Source organism: Vombatus ursinus, unplaced genomic scaffold, assembly GCF_900497805.2.
Source record: "Vombatus ursinus unplaced genomic scaffold, bare-nosed wombat genome assembly UNPS02014863.1, whole genome shotgun sequence".
In the NCBI taxonomy this organism is placed as follows: domain Eukaryota; kingdom Metazoa; phylum Chordata; class Mammalia; order Diprotodontia; family Vombatidae; genus Vombatus; species Vombatus ursinus.
In genome coordinates, this window is record NW_020954641.1 from 15,221,313 (window position 1) to 15,239,408 (window position 18,096).

The 18,096-nt window shown below is 36.5% G+C and overlaps 1 pseudogene; it reads left to right on the forward strand.

The window, feature by feature from the left end:
* The first annotated feature begins 17,396 nt into the window (after positions 1–17,396).
* On the forward strand, positions 17,397–17,863 carry LOC114027586 (annotated as a pseudogene).
* The last annotated feature ends 233 nt before the right edge of the window (positions 17,864–18,096 follow it).

Consider the following 18,096-nt stretch of genomic DNA (forward strand, 5'->3'; position numbering starts at 1 on the left):
GATCAACCTCAGCCCACTTATTTCAAGTTATAACCCAACTAAAATTCCACCTTCTATAGGAGGCTTTTACCAACCCCTCTTAATTCCAGTGCCTTCCCTCTGTTAATTATTTCCTATTTATCCTGTAATTTGTGTATATTTGCTTGCATGGTTTTCCCCCTCCCCCATCAGACTGTGAGTTCTTTGAGGGTACTGTCTTTTGCCTTTTTTTGTATCCCCAATACTTAGCACAGTACCTGGCACATAGTAGGTATTTAATTCATATTTATTGAATTAAATTGAAGTACTTTTTTTAAAGCAAAATCCCAGTAAGACAGATTAAGACAACTCCCCACAATTCATTACAATTGGATGTATCTGCTTTTATTACTAAATTTGAGAGGTAGTAGGCATTAATGGATAGAGAGCAAGGGTCTTAATATTAGAAAGTGGGATCAAGTCCTCACTATGATACATACTGGTTGGGTGACCTTGGACAAGTCACTTAACTTAGTGCTAGGTAGTTCTCTAAGACTGTGAATTTCAGAGTAGTTGCAAATACAGATTACTTTGGAAAGTTCTTTACCAGGATTTGCGTATACAAATGAAATAACAAATCTAGTTTCAAAAAAAGGGGGGAGAGGGTTTCAGGAGCCAATTATGCACATGAGAAAGCATTATTCTGTTCCTTTCTACATAGGCTTTAGTCCTTTTGATTTCTAATGCATGCCCTAGTAATGAGTTAAGTGCTTAGGGAAATCTTTTCCTTGAAGAGTTAATGTATTTGCCTAAGCATTTAACTGATGAAGCCATTGTAGAAAACAAGACTCCACATGTCTATTATTTAAAAAAAAATCAATATTATAAATGTAGACTGCTGCCAATTCATACTGTAGCCCTACAAACATCATTTCCTCCCTCTCCCCAACTGTTTCATACAGTATTCTAATTTGGGACATCTCAAAATTCCAGGATTATCCTTAAGGGTGAAAACAAAAACAAACAAGAAACACAAGTTTGGAAAAACACCTTCGAAGTTTGTGTCCAAAGTTAATAGAATAGGATAATGAACTTTGCTTCAAGGATCGGGATGAAGATTACATTAACAAGACATAGATTTTAATTGCCAGTGAAACCATTTATTTTGTGTTGAAAATAAAGGTAAAACTTTTAGTCATATTCCTACACTCTCCTCCTTTCTGCAATTTGTTTCTTAGTTTGGTTTTCCTGAATGTCATAGTATTTAAAGTTCATTTTTCTGAAATTTCATGAACACAAATGAGAAAAGATTATCCTTATTTTTTTTATCCTAAATTACCTTTCCAAATTTTAATGCACTTACATTAGTTGAAGGAAACTATGGACAAGGATTTTTGAGTGAGGCTCATGAGGCCTTTTATAGAATTTGAATTCCTGGCAAACAGATTGGTACAGCTTTGACAGTAAAAAATAGCAGATGGGATTAATTAACTGGGTGTCAACTTTTCAGACCTACCTAAATTAATATTTTTCTCCAAACAATGTATTCTGATTATCATAAAACTAAGTGAAGTTGATAGAAATAGATTTTGGTTCTAAAGATTTTTTTTTAAAATCCATTCTTACTCCCCCCACCCTCAACCCCTTTAGATACCAGGGCTTAGCCAATGTGTGCAAGTCAAAAATGAGAAAATTTTTATTGAAGTTAGTAACCCCATCTTTAGCCAGTATGGTCTGTCTGTAGTGCCAGAGCTTGTCTTGACTACAGAGTCTCCATCTGCCACAAGCAAGGGGTGAAAGGTTCAGGACATTGATCAAACCATGCAGAATTCCATACAAAAACAACAACTCTGCAGATCAGTTAATTGCCTGCTCTATATGATCAACAGCTCAACATATAAAAATCAAATTTTCATCAATGCTCTTTAATGTAATGGCCTACAGATTGAAAGGGCATTTGGTGTAGAAAACAGTATGATGATTTCATCCATACTCTGACAACACTCTCAAATACATCTTCCCCGCTCCCAAAATAACAATGTCTGATATGGAACCAAGGAATAAGAAAAACCTACCCCAATGGGCTATTTTTTCTTTTGTCTCCTTACCCCCAATTCCTAGTACAGTGATTTGCCCTTGTTCCTTCCCTGTCATCCACTCTTACTTTGGAACCCTAGGATTTGTTCGTTGTAGGGAACTTTTGTCTTTCCTCCTCATTTTATAGATGAATTGAGGCCCAAAGACATTAAGGCCCAGCACTTAACACAGTGCATAGCACATAGTAAATGCTTAATAAATGCTTATTTTTAAAAAAATTTTATCTATCTATCTATCTATCTATCTACCTATTTTTCTATCTATCTATTTATTGGTGAGGCAATTAATCATACAGCTAGTGTTATGTATCTGAGATGGACTTTGAACTCAGGTCCTCCTGACTCTAGGGCCGGTGCTCTATTGCACCACCTAGCTGCCACCTTAATAAATGCTTGTTGACTTGACTGCAATAACTTGACCAAGGTTACCTATAGTTTTAGAGAATTGTCTAGGAACACTGAAGACAGGGCAAGGGTTGTGGTCACACAGCTAATACATATGTCAGAGGCTGAATCTAGGTTTTCCTGACTACAAGCCCTTTTTCACTTTATCCCATACACAACTTTGTTTCTAGCCTTACATGTAGTAATTGCTTATTAAATGTTCATTGATTTGGATTGACCAAGAGAAAGTTTAAATTCTGGGTCCCAAAGCAAATATTTTAGAGAAAGACATATTGACTATTTTTGCAAAATGAACACATTTAGGGAAGACGACCCCTTCTGTGATGGATGTATCAGCCTCTCCTGAGTTCCTCCTTCAGGAATTTTGTTTAAGCCAATGTATGTTTGATTCAAGTAGGGGAGGGGAAAAAAAGTCAATGAATGTAGAATTTAGAGTACTCATACCCACAAGATCTTACTGGGGTAGCCAGAGGAGATAAGAAACAGTATTGCTCTCCCTCATCCACAACACTTCTTCAGTATAAGTCCACAGAGAGCGTTCCTTCTAGAATCAGCATATTAGGAAGGGTGATACTATTTCACGTGTGATGTTGGAGACTTTTGAAATCTTAATTAACTCCTTTGGATCAGTAGGGTACCTACTATTTAGGATTCAATCAACTCTATAGCCCAATAGAAATGAAAGATTACTGTAGAAAGAATAAATCTACACATGCCAATCATTTTAGTCAATTGCTATTATTTTCCCATTGAATCCTTTATCAAAGATTTGGATATGTGTTCAAAACTGTTTTATGTTGTTTGTAAATGAATGAAATGACCATAGGGAAGGAATCAGGAGGAAAGAAAAGAGAGACAAGGCTTCTAGAGTCTAATAAACTATGTGATCTTGAACCTCATCTTTACCTATAGAAGATATCCATAGACGAGCAGAGACTCTTGGCAACTGGCACATCTAACTCTAAATCTATGATCTGGAACTAAAATCCTATGATTTAAGATAAAATATATTCCATCAACTGATAAAAAAAAAAAATTAAATGCCTGTTACTTGCCTAAAATTCTAGGGTGCAAATGCAAAGAATGAAACAATCCCTACCTTCAAGAAGCTTCCATTGTATTAGGAAGGCATTAGAGTTAAATACATATATATTCACATTCTGAAAGAGTTAATGAAATAGGAGCAGTGTGATGCAGTGGGAAGAGAAAATTATTTGGAGTCAGAAAACCTAAGTTCATAATCTGTCTATGTCATTTCCTACCTGGATAACCTCAGGCAAATCACCTCCCCTCTCTAGGTCTCAGGTTCATCTGCCAAATGAGAGGATTGGCCTCTAGATGACCCTTTATGTTCTTAATCTGTGATTCCATGATTCTAAGCTTCTAAAACAATTGCTTTGTTTATGGGAAGGTATTTAAATATTTAGAAAGTCTGGCTTACTATTGATGAAAACCACAATCTGAAAGCTATTTTTTCCTGTTCTACTATTATCCTTAAAAATACCACTTATGAAGTAAGATTTTAGCCTAAAATGAAAAGGCAGAATGTGAATACTAAAAATAGAAGTATATAACAAAGAAAAGGGATACATAACTATCCCTACAAATCTTAACACGATTATATACTTCCATGTAGTACTAGTTGCTACTTATTTTTAATTATATTTTCTTTGTTTTTAAGACAAGAGGTCTTTGCAGTTGTTTTTAATATTCAGTCAAAATAGCCACATGAAGCAATCAAAATAACCACATTAACCAAAGTTAGATTTGCTCAGCACTTTTCAACTGAATCATTGACTCTACCAGAGTTAGCAGACTGGACCCTCGTGCAATACACTGTAAGCTTATTCAAACAATGTAGGAACCATTACACAAATAATTAATGAAGGTGTATTTACTGAGTTCCTCAGATTCACTGTCAATGTGCTTTTAGCCACTAATTGGTTTCCTCACAGAGCTAAGAGACTGACCTGTAGGAAATAAAGTATCGTAAATACTCATCTTACATTATAACGGGAGCATCACATTTGAAAATTGATCATCACGATAGAAAAAATTTCATTTTTTTTTTCATTTCAGCCGTTGGCATCTGTGATATATGTGTTTACCAACTGTCAATAGCTAAAGTTCCAACCAGCTTATCAAAAAATAAATCACATCTGAGATTCAGAACACAAAGTGAGAATACAAACTCTGAGTTTCTCTGGAGCCCTTCTGGAAGGAGAAAGATAAATGTCTCACCAAGTACAGAGACATAGCTCCTGCCCTCCGGAATGAATGGAACAACACCCAGGATTAAACGAGCACTGACACAAAAATGCTACCTTTTACTAAGAAAGTTCCCTTGGGCTAAGGTGGAGATATAATTGTACAAAGAGGGCACTACTCCTCCAAGCAATGGGAAGTTCCCTGTGATGGATGAGATTCATATTTTGCTTTTGTGTTTGTTTGTTCTATCCTGTCAGCCTGATTACCTCCATCAAATCTGCCTACTGCCTCCTTAATATATGAAATAGATGAATATATGGATTTCTTTACATTATGTATTTGGATACAGATAAGGATCTGGATTGGGATTGGACCTAAGTATAGGGAACTCCCTGGTGAGGAAAGTTATTCTACCAATGCAGGTTAGCATCCTTTCTGAAATATAGTCTTAAGAGTGTATGTATGTATATGTATGTATGCATATGCAAGATATATATATAATATTTAACAACATAAATATTAAAGACATATGAATAGACAGCCTAGAGCAGAGGTGTCAAACACTCAGCATATGATGGGTGTAAGAATCACATGAAAGGCTTTCTGAGTATTTAAAGTATTATGTAAATGTGAACTATTATCATGTTTAGAAATTATTATTACTAATATGATTAGTTATCACATTACTTCAGATGGTTTATGGTGCAAATTATGTTCTTCTAATAATCATTAGGTAAAGTAAAGGCCTATTTATTACAACAGGGATTTATCCTAGATCATAGGATATTATAGCTGGAAAAAACCTTATTTGACAACTGGTCCAATGCTCTTATCCATAGACACAATGGCACCAAGAGAGGCAAAACGATTTGCCCAAGGTATTGGAGTGAAAACTGAAGCCCAGATCTTCTACCTCCCTATGCACTGCTCTTTGCATGATATCAATTTGACTCTTGTCTATAATAAGGCAATTATTTCTGTCCAGAGAAACAATTGTAGTAAGAGGTTTCATATTGCTAATTGTTTATTGACTTGTGGCATTAAACACACAATTAAAAAAGAAATGGGCATACTTCAGTATTGCTCTTTCCCTAATTTCCAACACCAAAAGGGTAAATAAGCTGAATTATTTTCTGTTCCCTGCCCTTGGCAGGGTTTCTGTCTCTTCACTTACACTTATTGCCCGGTTTTCAATGGAAAAAAGATTCCTTTCTCCTAATTCCTAACTCAGCCCCTAAGGCCTTGGCCTGTAAACCTAAGAATAATGGGTCCTTTGAAGAAAGAATGGAGTTCAATCAGTTTGGATTAACTTGATCAGAAGGCTGAGTTATTAGCAAATATTTGGGTCAGATTATTCACTGTTTTCCAATTCAAACAAATATAAACACGATGCAAAAGAAACAAAAAAAAAAAATCCTAGCAGAATCAAAGACTTAGCAATCTTCTCAAAGAAAATAATTCTAAAGCCCTCGTGCTTTGAAACACCCATTCCCAAGAGCCATTTACTTAGCACATTTTCTAGATGTGCTCTGCAGATTTTGTATAACATTGGACCAGAAGGACTCTCTGATTTCCTTGGCCAATTGAAATCACATGGCCTCTAATCTATTTCTTTTTTTCCTGCAATCCCTCCCTCAGGAGCCCTGAATTTAAATAAACAGCCATATATTAAGCACCTTCTATGTGCAAGGTACTGTGTAAGGCTCTTGGGGATACAAAAACAATTATTTCCTGACCTCAAGGAACTTACATTCATTGGAGGATGATAATGTAGGGGGGAGATATTTGAGGGAGAAACAACGTGAATCTGGGTGGTTAAATACAAAATACTTCCTAGAGGGAAAGAGAGCTATCCTCCTTCTTGAAGTTCTCAGTGGGGAAGAATCAAAAGAAGCCTTTTGTAGAATGAGTAGGTGAATTTGGGTTTTGCAGGAAGTTAAAATTCCCATGAGCTGGAGCTGAGGGGAGAGTATATTCCAGACTAGGAGGCCACTCATGGTAAGGCCACAGCAGCAGGAGATGGAATGTTGTTGGCATGCTGTCTATATAAAAATAACTATCAGTCCAGCTTGACTGGGACACAGGGATAACAAGAATGGGAACAATTTAAAATAGCATTTGAAGGTAGGTGGGACCCAGATTATGAAAGAATTTAATTGCCAGGCAGAGTAGTTTGTATTTTACCCTAGAGGAAATACATAGCCATTGATTACTTTTCAGGGGTGCAGAAGTGGTCTGGGCAGGGTATGACGTGATCAAAACTGTGTTTTGGGAGCAACATGGAAATTGGTTTGGAGAAAGGAATGACTGGAGGCAGGAATATCTGATTTACTTATTCTTTATGCATTCTTCTCTCTGCTCATTTTTTTTTAAATCATACATAACCTATATTACCACAACTACTTGTGATGACTTGGTTATTTCAGTTTTAATATTGTAGCATACCTAGGGAGTAAGGCATATATAGGGTTCTTTAGCCAGGATGTGGTATCAGAAACACATAGCTCATTTCATTTCATCCTATCCATCTCATTCTGTGAATCATTACCAAATGTAGTTAGTTACGTGACATGGTGGATAAAGTGTTGGACCTGGAGTTAGTAAGACCTGAGTTCAATCCAGCCTCTGATATTTACTAGCTGTGTAACCATGGGCAAGTCACTTAACTTTATGTCTCCCTTGTTTTCTTCAACTGTACCTCATAGGTTTGTTATGAAGATCAAATCAGATTAATATCTTTAAAATACTTAGCATGGGTCTGGCATACAGTATATGCTTAATAAATGCTTATTCCTTTCCCTCTTTCTTTTCAAGGGCACATTCTTAGAGATTATTCCCATTCAACCAGCTAGTTGGTTTATTTCTTACATGTGATCACATTGTTTTGCTCCTGTTTTGCTACGTCCAGGTTTGAATCCTCTCAACACTAAAAACAAAAGGAGGCAGCATTATAGGAATGCTGGAAAAGAGCACTTGTCTAGAAGTCAAAATACCTAGATGAAGTACTGGTTCACTCATTAACTTGCTATGTGACTTTGGGTGAATCACTTCATTCCCTCAGTCTTTTCAATTGTAAAATGAGAAGATTGCATTAGACTGAGACATGGTGTATAGCAGTTTGTCTAAAAAGGATCTGAAGGTTTTTGTAGATTGGAAGCTCAAGGCACCCATGGTTTAATATTGTAACCAAAAATGGGAGAGACAGAGACAGAGAGACAGAGAGATAGAGACAGAGAGGGAAACATACTATGTACCAGAAATTGAGTTAACTTCTGGTAACATAAAGACAGACAGACAAGATAATTTCTGCCCTCGGGAAACTTATATTCTAATGGAGAAAGACAAAAAATCAAAAGGAGCTCCAAAGCAATGGGTGAAAGGGAAGAGAAGAAAGGTACCAATAACTATATAGCAGGTGAAGAAGGGGAGAATTCTGGAAAGAATCTTTTAATGAGTGAGGTACATAGACTGTAATCAAATGAATTAAGAAAGATATAATATCCAGGACTACTCATATGAGAGTCCTTCTGGATTCTGCCTTGGTCAGAGCAAATTGAAAATATCTGATTCAGTTTGAGGTACCATACTTTAGAAAGGTCATTGATAAGGTTGTGATTGTCAGAGGAGAAGATCATAGACAGAAGTGAAAGAGGCCTCAGATTATCTAATTTATTGTGCAGATGAGAAAACTGGTACCAGAGAATTTGTGAGACTTGCTCAAATTCATCTGGGTAGTAGGCAAGACCAGAGATTCAGATACAGGTTTTTTTTTCAAATTCAATGTTCTTTCCACTGTACTTCATAGATAGAATGTTGAAGGTAAACAATGTGCCACTTGAAGACTGGTTGGAAAAAAATCAAGAATGCTAAGTTTGGATAACTAAAATGTTGGATGTTGATAGGACATGAAAGCTGTCTTCAAATATATGAAAGGCTGTCATGGAGAAGAAAGTTCTAATTTATCTACCTGTCCCCAAAGGTCATAACTGGAAGGGACAAGTAGAAACAAGAGGCAGGTTTTTGTTTCTGTTTATTTATTTATTCATTCATTTATTTTTATGTAATTACGGCTCTCCAAAAGTGGAAGGGGTGACCTTTGGACAGAACTTTTACAAAAGGTCTACAAGGGCTATATGCAGATAGGATTCTCAGTCAGGTAGGACTTGTACTAGATGAGCAAACAGGTCCTTTGCAAATCAGAGATTCTGTGATTCACTGATCTCTCAAATCCCTTTTAGCTTTACCAGTCTACTAATTAGATCTCAAATGCCTTATTTGCAAACTGCTATCACTTTTTGCTTGACTATTTGAGCTATTAAGAAGAAATTGGTAGATGAACTTCCAGTGCCTGGCATGGTTCTTGGCACACTGTAGGTGCTTAATTAATTTATTTTTTGATTGATTCAATAAAGAACAGCAAACTTATAAGATTTACAAATTTTGGTTTAATATTTAAACTGCAAAAGCTATATGAAGGCCATTGATAAGAGAACATTCCAATGTGTTTTAAACTATTATTCTGCATTTAACAAACACCAACAAACATTTCCATATACGAAGTGGGACAGAAAAATAGGATTATATGTGAAAGCATGAATCTGTTATATACAGCTTGCTTATATGTGTATACATATACATATATACATATATAATGTAACTTTTAACATGTTATTTTCAACTGTTCTGCTTGTCTGTATTCTGAACTTCCTTCTGTTCTCTTCTGTGTATTAAAATAAAATGCCTCAATTGACACTTTTCTTTCTTTTCTTTCTTTTTTTCTTCCAATGTGTTGTTATGTACATGTTTTAGTGGTGTAATCCCAAGTCCCCATGTGTGTGCCTGCCACAGATGGGCAGAGAAGTCCCCACATCCCAGAATAGAAGAAGCCTTGGAAGAAGGCAGATGTGTTCATACTCCATTTCTTGAGAATACCAATAGGTGATGAACCCCGCTAATAACCATTTTACTAGGCTTAGTGAGACTGGGGTGCCTCCAAGACACCTGGTTAACATTCACAAGCTCCCTCTGAGACTCTTTACAATAACCAATCAAATTTAAAAAGAAGATGCGAGTGGAAAGAAGGACAATAGGAACAGCTCTCCCCATGCTCTCCTCTGTATCAACCTGAACCAACAATGATTGCTATTTTAATAGAATGCTTTGTCAGAAACAAGGCCCCTTTCTCTTCAGCATCAGCTGGAGTGAACCTGTGCCCTGCTGTGTTCTGTCTTCATTTAATCATTTAATTGACTTAATTTATGTAAGAAAATGGAGATTGCAAATTCTGCTACTTAATTGGGAAAAGAAACCAAAGAAATGCTAAGTGACATACCATATACAAAGGTTAAATGAATTAGCAAAGTTTCTGCCACAAGTCACCAACTTCAGAATGAAGTGTAAATTTCAGGCAAGTGGTTGAGCTATACTTTTAAAAGTTGTTGGCTTGGTGAAGTTATAGTATGTAGTTCATGAATCTTTACTCTTTAGATCTTGCTTATGGCTGCTAACTTCCAATCTAACTGCACATTCAAACATATAGATTAACTAGGAACTTGCATGAAAAATACTGTGAGAATTTAGTTATGTTTTGTTTTGTAATATCACAAAATTAAAAATAAACAAATAGACCAATAGATTACATTAATCTAATAATAAGTTTATATGCTATTCTAACCTCCCCCTTTCACTCTTTTCCCTCCTCCCCCCAAGAAAAATCAGTCATATTCAATTAAAAATAAAGTACCAAATGTTGAGAGAACCCACGTAGTAGTTCCAAAAAGAGTTGAACTGTCAGGTGGCATTGATAGACATTCCCCAAATTCTATTTGCCTCTAAAGATCTGAGTTCTACACTTGGAAAGTCTTTATATTTACCCTAGACAGGGGTGGGGAACCTGTGGCCTTTTGGCCACATGTGGCCTTCTAGGTCCTTAAGTGCTTAAGTCCTTTGACTGAATCCAGACTTCACAGAGCAAATTTGTAGGTTCAACATGCTGCTTTGGGTGGATGTGCTGATGTGATTAATACTCCCTCTGTTTCTTAAAAAGTCAGCAAACTTGTATGTCTCAGTTCTACTTCTCTCTATGAGGCAGTACTAGCTTGTTAAGGTGTTTTTGGATTTGTGAATTACCTAGTCAGAAGCTTAGCCTAATATCCATATAAGTAGAAAAATATGCTTAGATTCTGCATAAATTTGGATTTAAGTATAGAATTAATTTACAAAGCAAATAAATGGTACATAATAACAAAAAGTCAAGATATACTAAGATATTGACTAAGTTCATCACTTTCCTTGCATCTTTACACCATCTAGACAGTACACAGGTGGCTCTGAATACAGGATTTCTGGTAGATACATCATTTGAATTTGTTTAATTCTCTATGGCAGTGATCAGATCAGGAGACAAAGGAGTGCCAATTTACAAAAGAGTGATCTTTAGTCCAAGATTCACACTTTCATCAGAAATTGGAATAAGTCTGATTCTAGAACTAAGGGCACAAGGGGAAGTTTTGAAATCCTATGTGAATTGAAACTAAAGAGTTAGTCGACAAATACTTATCATATCCTTGCCATATGCCACACACAATGCTAAACAACAATTCAAAAAGTCTGTTTCTATTCCTATCACTCAGATGTGTAGTCACTGTTGTGGACCTCTGACTGCTGCTTGCCTTGGCTGGCCCATTGTATATCAGGGTGAATGGACTCAGCAGTCAGCCCTGTCAAGGAGCCATATCACCATAATGTTGTTCTAGTGTCCTTGTCTCTGACTTGGAGTACATCACTACTCTATTCCCACAATAGTGTAGTGGTCCTTCCTATCTTTCTTGCTTTCCAGTTCAAAAACTCCCTACTTCTACTGCCTTTCCTCCTCCCTCCCTACTATCTCCCTCTGTTAGAGGAGCAGCTGGGGATAAGAGTCTTAAAGTCAAATTTGTTGACATCTTTATAATGAAGGGATAAGGTTTTGAATCACTGAAAGAAAAAGGCTATAGTTTCATAAAACCACATATTTGGAGCTGAAAGGGAACTCAGAGAACATCTAGTCCAACTACTTCATTTTATAAATGAGAAAACTAAGCCCCAGTGAAGCTAATTAACCAACCTAAGGTCACATAAGATGTAAATAACAGAAGCAAAATTTTAAACCCAGGTCCTCTAACTTTAGAGTTAATGATCTTTACCCTATACCATGGTGCCTTACATTTAGTAGACAAAAAAAAAAAGAAAGAAAAAAAAGGTTGAAAAAATTTTCCCTCTCTTACATGTGGTTATTTCAGAGTCACTATATGACCATGGGCAAGTTGCAACCTTTCTAAACATCATTTCCTCATCTGTAAAATAGAGATAACAATTGTAATAGGGGTTTGGTTCATGCCCAGACCACCTAAAATGGCACCACCTACTTGAGAGACATTTGGGAACTGCTCCAGGGAGACAGAAGAACTAGAGTCTGAGTGGACATTCTATACTGGTCTACTAGGTGGTTGAGAGTATCCTCTTTCTATTAGTTGGATAACTGGAACTGGATGCATCTTTAAATCTACCTGAAAACACAGGGTTCTCTTGTAATATCACAGTGTTCTCTTTCCTCCATTCAAGTCTAGGGGGAAGGATTCATTCATGGTAGGTGATATCATGTGGTAAGTTGATAAGTACCTAAGAGTCACCTCCATCTCTCCTTAGGCCATTGATTCTGTGAAATTGGATGGAGTTTTGATCTTGTTATTTTTGTCCTTTTCATTTCTAGGTGCAAAGAGTAGAGTCCTTGACTCAGGGACTTGAGCCATGGGGATCTTGGAGCCTAGGATTCCAGGCTAGATATTCTAGCTTGTTCAATCAAGGAAACCCCAAGAAACCAGGGAAGCTGACCTAGTAAAGGAAGGTTTCTGATTTGAATTGGTGGGACTAATGCTATGTAAGAATTGAGTTAAGCTATGACTCAAATCAGTCTTCTTTCCCCAGAGACTGAGGTGGTGTAGTATGTAGTGGTTATAACCTGGAGGTGTTAAGAGAAATGAGTGTATGTATGTTCTAGCTACATCTTTGAAATAAATATTTTTTTGGTAAAAGGTAACCTGACTGTTAAGTGGTTAAATACTTGGAGAACTGATTGTTAAATGTTCAATGTGAGCATTTATATCTCAAAAATCTGCAGACACTAAAATCAGGGCTTTATTTATTATTTGGATTAAGAAGTTGATTAAGAAAATGTGAATAATGCAGATTAAAACAAAACATGATATACATGGTACCTTTTTTTGTCCAGAGAATGAAACAGTTCATCACACTACTATTTGCACTTTTAAAACTGGGGCAACAAATAGTAAGGGCTCTAGCCAATGGTAGAGACAGAACCCTTTCCAGCTCCCTCAGTGTACTATAAATTGGGGTCAGCCCATGTTTCATAATACTTGTGTATTATTTCATAATACTTTATTTCTTAAAGAAAAAAGTTGTAAAGCTCAAATGAGATAATCTATGAAAAATTGCTTAAAAAAACCTTCAAGTGATAAGTAAATGTTTTGTAGACCTTGAAGTACTAAATACATATAATGTACCATTATAAATCCTAGCTAGAAAAGCACAAAACAAATACAAAACATTAACCAATTAACTCCTCATAGACACTGTTGTTTCATCGGTTATTAGTATACTCTCCCACTACTCATATTACCTGGTATTTATGTTTAATTTTTTTTTAATATTTATCTGTAAATGTATTATTTTCCTCCATTAGAATGAAGGCCTCTTGAGGTGAGGCACTGTTTCATATGTGTCTTTGTGTTCCCAATGCTTAAGAGTACCCGGCACATAGTAGGCACTTAATAAGTGGCTTTTGAATGAATAAACTAAGGCACATTGATTAAAGCATGAGCTTCTCGTAACCCCCCCCCCAAAAAAAAGAAATAGTCACTGTTCATTCCTTCTATAAAATTCCAATGAAGGATGATACTAATTATTGGTGGCTTATGGAGCTAGAACAAGAGAAAAAGTCATGAAGCCATTCAATGGCTCCTGATTGTTCAAAATGTCAAATCAAAATTTCTCTTGCAAGCTTTTAAGGCTTTCCAGAATCAATGTCCATCCTGTCTTTCATTTCTCCCTAAACTCTGTTCTTGTCAGAATAGTCACTTCACTTGCCCCATGAACACTGCATAGTTATTTCTACTTCCACACATTCACTCTTCCTATTGATTTGGCCTTACAATAATTCTGACATCTTTCGTCCCCTTTCCATTCACTGAACCACTAGTACATGATCTCATCACCACTTTCCTATACTATTATACTAAGCTCCTAACAGGTTTCCAGACTTCTGTCTCTCTGTTCTCCTATATGTCCTTCATCTGGCTACCAAAATGATCATCCTACTATATAGGTCTAATCCTGGCAAAAACAAAACAAAACAAAACAAAACAAACAAACAAACACAAAACCCTTCAGTGGCTCTTCATGACTTATAGTGTGAAATAGATATACATCCAAAGCTTTCTGCAGTTTAGCACAAACCCCTATTGTTCTAATTTTAGTTACTCACTTCATAGATTCTAAAACAAACTGGAGTCCTAGTTCTTGGATCTCATCAATCAGCAAACTTTTATCAAGGGCTATATTCCAGGCATTATTCCATTTGACAGATGAGAATGAGGCTTAGAGGTTATAGCAGCTACATTCCGCTAATCCTTATAGGACTGTAGGTTGGGATCAACATCCTAATCCTTTCCCCCACGCAAATATGGAGAAATTTTTTTTATTCTCTATTGATATTGTTTGAAACTAGCTAAATGTGGCTAGATATTATTTAATGCAGAATGTAAGGGGTGGGACATTATGACCCCAGAGATCCTCCAGGGGAATGGAGATCACTATAGAGAATACTTAGATTCTACCTGGGTCTTGTTTTGGGTACACTCAAAAAGCTTGGGTTATGGATCTGTCCAATAGCTTTTGTTTTGGCTTTGCCCACATTTTATTGAATACTTACATTTACCTGTTGATATACAACTCAAGCAACAACTGGAATCTGCCCCTTTTGGAAACTGGCTATATACAGGCCACTCAGCTTGTACCCTTGTTTTAACTCTATATAATGTGAGACATACTGGAGATTAGAGGGGGGCCATACCTTTTTTTCCAGCTTTCCCCTCTGGTGGACTGACTAAAACATTCTTTCCTAAAGCCTTTCTAAGTTTTGGAGTTTGTCCTTGACCAACACCAGTTAGGCTAGTTTCTCTTTAAAAGGTGGTGAAACCATCCTCAAGATTTTATTGGCTCAAGTGATCAAAGACTCAGACATTTGATGTAATTTCCTTATTATGTAACAGTCTAGAAGAACTCTACATTCTCTCTCATACTTGGCAAAACATAGTGGGCAAACAGGGCAAGGGAGATTCACTCAGATGAATCAACTAGCAGTACCCTCTATACATAATGTATACATACATATACATTATCCTCTTGTTGCGGCCAAGAAACTCTCTCACTTTTTTTTTTTATTCAATTTCATTTTATTTTATTTTCAGTTCCACATTTACTTCCTTTCCCCTTTACCTCCCCAACCTATTGAGAAAGTATGAGAAACTATACCTGTTGCAAATATGAATACTCAAACAAAACAAATTACTGCATTATCCATGTTCAAAAAATGCCAGAATCTGCACTCTGAGTCTGTAACATTTCTATCTGGAGGTGCATAGCATTTACTTTTTATCAGAGAATTTTCCTTTTGTTAACTATTGAATGATCTGAAAGTATCTTGTTTTGTTCCAATATTGAACCTAAACTATTAGGGGACTGTCCTGAATCAGGCCTAGCCCAGAACAGTTTACCAAGTTCAAATTATTCCCCAACACCCAGGCATTTAACCTCAAGGAACCCATTTCTTATGACAGAAATCATATAGATTCTTTGATTGAGAAGGGAACTCAGAGGCCATCTGAGTCACTCTCTTTCTGAACAAGAATCTCCTATAGAACATATGTCATGAATGCTCATCCAGCCTTTGCTTGGATGAGGAAGAGTGAAGAGGAAACTATTTTACCAGGTATAGTGTATTCTCCTTTGGATAACTCAAAGTTTTACTATTTCTTCTTCATATATAGCCTAAATCTTACTATTCTCAACTTGTAGCCATGGCTATTGCTTTTGTCCTCTGGAGTCAAGCAGAACACATTCAATCTTGCTTCCATTTAACAGTCCTTTAGATAATTAAAGAAAATTATAATGTTTTCCTTTCCTCTCTTCTACATGTTAAACATATCCACTTCCTTCAAAGGAACCTCATATGGAGTAATCTTGAGGGCTTTCTCCATCTTAGTCACCTTCCTCTGGACAATCTCTAGCTTATCAATGTATTTCCCAAAAATGCTCAGAATTGTATAGGATACACCAAATATATTCAGACCTGTACAGTGAGATTATTAATTCCAAAGTTCTGAATATTTTGTCTCCCTTGATGCAGTCTAAGACCCATTAGCTTTTTAGCTACCATATCACAGTATTGTTGCACATTGTGTTTTCAGCCTACTGAAACCCTCACTTTTTTTTTTCCCAGAACAAATGGCTACCTAGGCATTTCTGCCCCATCTTATGCTTAAAGTGGTCATGTGGTTTTTAGAACTCATGATAAGATTTTATATTTCATAATACATCATGATGAGAGGATTGAGAGCTGGCTATGAAGCCAGGAAGACACGGTCTCAAATGTTGCCTCTGACATACTATCTTGGCTCTGTGACCCTGGGCGGGTCACAGCCTCTCAGTGAACTAGGTAATACTATTACACTATAAATTGTAAAGAAGTTGCTAACCTGCATTGGTAGAGGGGGATTTCTCATCTAGTACCTTCACATGCCAATAAAATCACAGTCTAGTCTCTGTACCCTGAATTTCACCTTATTCAACATGGGTCAACAAGATGGTTGAGTTCTTTTTGGATACTGACTCTATTATTATGCTATGTCATGTCATGTCATGTCATGTCATGTTATGCTATGTTACATTATGTTATGTTATGTTAGCTATCCTGAATAGCTTTGCGTCATTTGCCAATTTTATGAGCACACCATCTATACTTCTATTTAAGTCATTGATAAAAATGTTAAGCCAGGGCCCAGCATTCCTGGGAGTCCACTAGAACATTATACTACTACACTAGAACACTCCACTTAAGTATGATAAGACCTCCTTGTAAATTCTTCAACAACGTTGACCCTGTTGCCACTTCTTCTCTACTCACCCTTTGAGGGTTGTTCCTATGGCTGGACAGTCACAATCAGTTCCCTCACCATCAAGCCTAGTAACTCTCAAGTACATCTCTTGACTTAAACCACTGATGGAGAAGCTCTCCATGTTGGACTGGAGCCATAGTGCCTCCTGATATCAAAACTGTGGAATTCGCTTGCAAATCTTAAGGTTGTCTGGGCTGTTTCTTTGCAGGTTGTATTTGTCCCTATAGGTATGGTCCTTCTCTAGCTTCACCTTAGCCCTCTCTTCTGATCCTGACTTAAAAGGCCAGGCATTAAGACTTACTCAGTTCTATAATTATTACGTACTATCAGGGGATAGACTCATTCAGAAAGGTGTGAATTAAGAAATATTATAAATGGAAGGATCCTTAGCTATCCAACCATATACCAAAGAAAGTTAGTTTCAAAAATATCTTTAAAAGTATTTTAAAGAAACCTATTGTGGGATCTGCCATCAACAGATGGACCCAGTTCCACGATGCAGATTTTCATGAACACTTTGACAGGGAAGACCATCACACTTGAGGTCGAACCATGTGATGCTATTGAAAATGTCAAGGACAAGATACAAAATAAGGAAGGTATTCCCCCTAATCAACAAAGATTGTTTTTGCAGGCAAGCAAATGGAAGATGGATGAACTTTGTCTGACTACAACATTCAGAAGGAGTCTACCTTTTATCTTGTTCTGAGGCTTCCTGGTGGTGCCAAGAAGAGAAAGAAGTCTTATACCACTCCCAAAAAGAACAAGCATAAGAGAAAGAAGGTTAAGCTTGCTATTCTGAAGTACTATAAGGTTGATGAGAATGGCAAGATTAGCCACCTTTTACGAGAGTGCCCTTCTGATGAATGTGGTGCTGGGGGCTTTATGGCTAGACATTTTGACTGACATTATTGTGGGAAGTGCTGTCTAACCTACTGCTTCAACAAGCCAGAAGACAAGTAAATGTATATGTGTTAATAAAAAAAATCAACTCTTAAGAAACCTATTGTGTTTGAATAACAATAGATAAAATGTGGAAGGAAATTTTGTCTTTTGATCATTCACTCCAAAAAGTAATCAATTTGAATTAGGTTGGGAATGTTGTAATATTTTCTTAAGCAAATTAAAAAGAGGGCCGTTCTTAATTTGTAGCAAAAAAAGCTATGCAACTTATATCTAAACCTATGAAAACTAAA